Genomic DNA, 6,417 nt, shown 5'->3' on the forward strand with positions numbered 1-6,417 from the left:
CTAGTCTGGAGCCGAGCTGTTCTCTGGCCTCAGGCCACCCAAGGCCAGGCACAAAGCTACACTGTGTATGCACACAGGAAATGCACTGCAGGTTCAAAAGTGCAGGGACAGGAATTAGCCAAAGCGCTGCTGGGATGGAGGGGCGGATGATCAGGTGGCCCTTCTCTGCCCTGGGGCTCCTGGAATAGCAGCCACTGCCCGCTTGCCACAAACAGACGTGATTTGATACAAATTTATTGTGCATGAGAAGTCCCGGCTGGCCTGGGGCATGCCCAGGAGGCGGCTCTTGCCTCACTGTAAGTATTGACGGTGCTCCTTTCATGCCCAAAGTGTCCACATTTGGACAAAGAATCACGTGGTCACCCTGACTATACAACTGGCAATACTCCCAAGTGCCAGATAACAAAAACACCCTACTTTGCACCAAGCAGTAGTTTATTGTTCCAGATGCACTTTTGTTTGTGAAATGGACACTGGACGGTTTATACAGAATGATTTTAATTTGTGTGTGTGTGTGTGTGTGTGTGTGTGTGTGTGTTTGTGAGGTTTAAGCTTATATACTTCAAAGGGTCAGGGATGTCATGACTTATCATAGAATCCTGGAATCTTAGATCTGGGAAGCACCCCCCCACCCCGCCCTCAGAAGAGGGGTCATGAACCTTGGGTCCACGTGTGGGCTCCGAGGACCCTGTGGGTCCCATGCTCAGATTGCTCTGGAGCCGGAGCCAATTCTCTGATGGCCTGAGGGTTTGGCTGCCTCACCTACAAGCATCCGAGACCAACTCTGGAGTATACGTGCTTGTCTTCCCCAGAGTTATGTTAGATGGATCCACCCTGGGGTAGCTTCATCCACTCATTCATTCATTCATTCATTCATTTGTTGACTTTTGCCTCAGTCTCCTCATCTGTAAGGTAGGAGAACAAGAGCTCCAGCTCTGTGTATTGTTGTCAGTGTTCAATGCCCTGATGCCAATGAAGCTCTTAGGATAGAGGCATTTCCATCACCGCACGCCCAGCTCAGCGTTCCAAGCCCTGGCTGAGCCCTGGATGCACGCAGATTCCTGGCATCAGTGGGCCAGTTTGTGACACCCTGCAGGTGGCCTCCTGCCCCACCGTGCTCTCAAGGGCAATCTTTGGCTGCTCTGCCATCTTCTCCACCTATTTTACAGAGATTGCCTGGCTGGCCAGCCCTGCAGTTTGAGGGTCTCCCCATCCCCCCCACAGCCACATGGCGGGGCTCTTTAGAGATTTATTTAGAGAATATTGCCAGCATATACCTCACAGCTGACAAACATTGCTTCAATCACTTTATGTACAAACTGAAATCTCTGCCATTAAAAGAAATTAAAAAGCCATCTATATGCAAGTTATGGAAAATACTTGAAGCAGGTCCAAGGTGAAAAATGAGTATCTTAGAGTGAACTGCTAATAGCAGTTTCTTGTGGCTCTTTCTGGAAATTTCCATGACAAATAATCCTACATATATATTTCATTAATTGAATACAGGAAATAATCATATATCATGTAAAGGGTATATATATTTTTATATGTATATACGTATAGTCACTTAATAATTATGATGAAGAAGTTTTTACATCAGTGTTTTTTAAAAAATATTTTATTTATTTATTTAACAGAGCGAGGATGACAGAGTACAAGCAGCGGGAGCAGGGGGAAGCAGGGTCCCCGCTGAGCAGGGAGCATGATGCAGGGCTCGATCCAGGACCCTGAGATCACTTGGGCTTCGTGAAGATGCTCAACCAACTGAGCCACCCAGGAACCCCTACATCAGTGTTTTTTGCTCTTTTTTTGAACTTTAGAATATTCCATTAAAAGATATACCATAATTTATCAATCACTCCCCTTACAGATGGCCTCTTTTTTTTTTTGTTTCATAAATAACACTGCACTGAGCATCTTTGAATGGAATTCCCAGGTCTGACATCTATGGGTTAATGGATACATGTATTAGAATAGAGGATACATGTGCCAACTTGCTCTCTTGAGACAGTGTACCATGTTCTATTCTATTCTTGCTCATGCTTCTTGTATTTTGAGCCAAAGAGCCTCACGTTTATTCAACCCAACACCTTCTAATTCCTTAGTATCTCCCTTGCACATGAGCCCAATCAGTGGGCTCCATATGATCTGTAATTATCCGCTAGAACTGAACATTTTTCACGAGAGTCATGATGGTTAATTTTGTGTCAATTTGGCCGAGCCACAGTGCCAAGATGTTTGGTCAAACATTATTCTGGATGTTTCAGTGTAGGTGTTTTTTGGATGTGATTAATACTTAAATCAGTGGACTGTAAGTAAAGCAGATCATCCTCCACGTGTGGGTGGGCCTCACCAAATCAGCTGAAGGGCTGGCTAGAACAAAGACTGACCTCCCCTGAGCAATAGGTAGTTCTGTCAGCACTCTGCCTCTGGGCTTTGTAGGTCTCCCTTAGGTCTCTAACCTGCCGATCTCCCCACCCCCCACCCCCTCAGATTTTGGACTTGTAAAGCCTCCAGCCACATGAGCCAATTCCAGACTGTCCTTCAAGATGGAGGAAGAAAAGGTAGGGATTTCTATCTTTATTTTCTCTCACACCAGTTATAGTGTCTATTTTACATGTTTCATAGAGCACACAGTGTCATACCTAATACAAAAGTATGATTTATTTATAAGTATACATGTGTTGCAAGGGCATGCCAAAAGTTTTTTACTGAACTGAGTGTGTGATCAGAGTGTGGAGCTCGCTGTTCTGTGAGACCCCTCAGATTTCTTGGCATCACTCTTGCCAAATAGGGCTTTATTCTTACATGATAGAAATTCAAATCCATTCCTAAATGCAACTGAACGCTCTCCAAACTACTTTAAGATCTCCAAATGATACAGACACTGTCCATAAAGAAATTCTATTCCAGTAGAAAAAAAAAGAGGAGATAGGAGAAACTCTGGACAAAAATATTGAAAATATATGTACGTTTCAATGTGCATTTCATTCGCAGCAATTTCTTTTGTTCTCCATGGATTTTTCATAGTACAGTTTTGGGCACACACTTTTATTGATCTAATGGATTTATAAACCTGTTTCCCTGACCCAAAGAGCCCAAGGGGATGTTTTGTAGTGGAAACCTCTTGTTCATAAGGATGTTAAGACCCAGCAGTGCTTTGTGATATTCATCACCTGCCTGGCTTAATTACTCTATATTCTGAGTCAGATGAAAAGAATGAATCACGACTGCCTGGGAGCCCAAAAGAAACATTTTCTCTTCCTTTGCTTAAACATATTCAGCCTCTCCTTCAGAAAGTATGAATCAAGAGCTTCCAGGGGACAAAGTTGCACCACTAGTCAGACATCAATGTTGACATCACTGCTCACATGTGCTCGGTGTCTCTTTTGGGTCTTGTGAGAGCCCTGTGTCACACGCGCTGGGGGCAAATGCTGTGTATGCCTGCCTGACACCTGGCCACTTTCCTCTAATAACACCTGACAATCGCCAGAGTTTTCCCTGGGACACTAGCCCTCCCTGAGTGGCTGTCCATGCTCAAGCTGACCCCTGTCCCTGATGTACCTCATGTTTGACCAATCAGAGAGAAAGGAATTTACAGGTAAGCTTAGCTTGCCAGTGAGCATTAGCCCTGGGGGTTTTGCTGCAATTATAGGGAAAGAGGCACCATCTCTCCGTGATGATCATTAAACTGGTAAGATATGCACTGTATGCAGTTGCTGGGAACCCTTCCTCAGATCTTGCCCAAGAATGGAGAGAAAACTGAATCCAGGGATGAGAAGGTTGGAGAAGGGGAGAGAGAGAGAGAGAGAGAGAGAGAGAGAGAGAGAGAATGACATTGTTTTATCTAAGTGATTACTATTCCTCTATCCTGAAGTGCACTTCCAAACTTTTCAGTTCTGTGACTCAATGAGTTCCTTTTATTTTATTCAGCTACTATACACTTCCTCTGAATTCCAAAGAGCCCTAACTTAGTAGGCACCTTGGTCTCCATCCTACAGCTGAAGGAACCAAAGTTCAGAGCAGTGATACATATTGCCTAAGTTCTGCCTTGCTGGGAAGTGGCAGAGGCAGGGCTCACATATGCAGCTGTAAGCTCATGATCTCATTGAGCCTCGCCTCGCGGCTCCTCTTTGCTTCTAAGAGCCTACCCATGAAGTGCGTAATCAGTGCATGCTGAATTGCAGAGAAATGGCCAATCACCCTTTCCAAATTCTTACCTCGTGCAAGGAGATTTTTGGTTTGGAATAAACAGTGTGCATGGAAGGCTACACCAATTACCTGCTACTGCCTGACAAATCACTCCAAGGTGTGGTGGCTGAAGACATTTACTGAGCTTCACATCTGCAATCTGGGCAGGGCTCAGTGGAAAGAGCCTGTCTCTGCCCCAGGAGGCATCCACTGGCATAGCCCATTTGGGGTTGGAGGACCCACTTCCCAGGCGGTGCACCCACAACTCTGGTGAGATGGAGTGGGCTGTCAGTTCCTCTCTTTGTGTGCCTCTCTGAGTCAAGAAGTCAGCATTTGTTCACCCAGAACAGTGTCATTTAGGAAGTCAGGCAGGTTCTTCAATAAAGTCAAATGCGGAGGTAATATGAGACTCAGCAATTCTGTCCCTAGGTACATACCCAAGAGAAATGAAAACATATGTCCACGAGAACACTTGTATGCGAATGCTCACAGCAGCATTATTTGTAACTACCAAAAAGTAGAAATTATCAAAATGTTCACCAATGGATGAATGGATTAAAAAAAAAAAAAAAACAGTGTCACAAAATGCAATTATTCAGTCACAAAAAGGAACACAGTGATGGTAATCAAGGCTGTGTGGTACTGGCCGAAGAATACCCAGATCAGTCCATGGGACAGGACAGAGAGCCAAGAAACAGACCCCCATGAATATAGTGAACTTGTCAATGACGGAAGAGTCGAGGTGTACAATGGAGCAAAACCAGTCTTTTCAACAAATGGCGCTGAACAACTGGGCATCCCAATACCAAAAAATGAATCTAGACACAGACCTCACCGCCTTCCCAACAGTTGACTCAAAATGGATCACAGACCTAAATGTAAAATGCAAACCCAAAAACTCCTCCAAGACGACATGGGGAAAATCCAGGTGACCTTGGGTGTGGTGACGACTTCTCAGACTCAGCATTGAAGGTGCGGTCCAGGAAAGAGATCACAATCAGTGAGACTTCCCTGAAATGAGAAACATCTGTTCTGTGAAAGACACTGTCAAGAGGATGAGAAGATAAGCCCCGGACTGGGACAAAATATTTGCTAAAGATAGAAAGAAGGTACATCACCAAAGTGAACTCGGGATGAACTCTGGACTCCAGGTGACAGTGATTTGTCACCGTGTGATGAGCTGTCCAAATATCCCACTCTGCTGGGGGATGCTGCTAATGGGGGAGGCTGTGTGTATGTGGAGGGGAAGGGAGTATGCGCAATGTCTCTGTACTTTTCTTTCCTTTTTAAAGATTTTATTTATTTATTTTTTTATTCTTGAGAGAGACACAGAAAGAGAGAGAGAGAGAGAGAGAGAGAGAGAGAGAGTGGCAGAGACACAGACAGAGGGAGAAGCAGGCTCCATGCAGAGATCCCGACGTGGGACTCCATCCCGGGTCTCCAGGATCATGCTCTGGGCTGAAGGGCCACTGAGCCACCCGGGCTGCCTTCTCTGTACTTTTCTGATCAACTTTGCTGTGAACTGAAAACTGCTCTAAATACCAAAGTTTATTAATCAAAAAGAAAGAAGAAAGAAAGAAAGAAAGAAAGAAAGAAAGAAAGAAAGAAAGAAAAAGAAAAAAAGAAAGAAAGAAAAAAAGAAAGAAAAAAAGAAAGAAAAAAAGAAAGAAAAAAGAAAGAAAGACATGTAGCACTGACATGCTACACCAGGGATGGAGGAGCCCAGAAAACATCACATTCATTGAGGGGAGCCAGGCTCAAAAGGCCACATATTGTAGGATGCCATTTATATGAAATGTCTGGACAGGCAAATCTGTAGACATGGAAAGTAGACGAGGGGTTGAAAGGGCTGGAGGTGGGGGAGTGACTGATAATGGGAATGCAGCTGCCTTTGGGGAAGATGAGAAAGTTCTAGAATGAGTTAGTGGTGGTGGCTGCAGAACACTGTGAATGTACTTAATGCTACTGGATTATACATTTAAATGGTTAAAATGGGGAAGTTTTGTGATGTGTATTTAACCACTATAAAAAAGAAAAAGGAGGACGCTTGGGTGGCTCAGCGGCTGCGTGTCTGCCTTTGGCTCAGGGCATGATCCTGGGCTCCCTGCATGGGCCTGCTTCTCCCTCTGCCTCTGTCTCTGCCTCTTTCTGTGTTTCTCATGAATAAATAAAATCTAAATAAATAAATAAATAAGAAAAAAAGAGGGGGGAAAAGCAGTCAAGCAG

The sequence above is a fragment of the Canis lupus genome, chromosome 3 (assembly GCF_048164855.1).
Source record: "Canis lupus baileyi chromosome 3, mCanLup2.hap1, whole genome shotgun sequence".
NCBI lineage: Eukaryota > Metazoa > Chordata > Mammalia > Carnivora > Canidae > Canis > Canis lupus.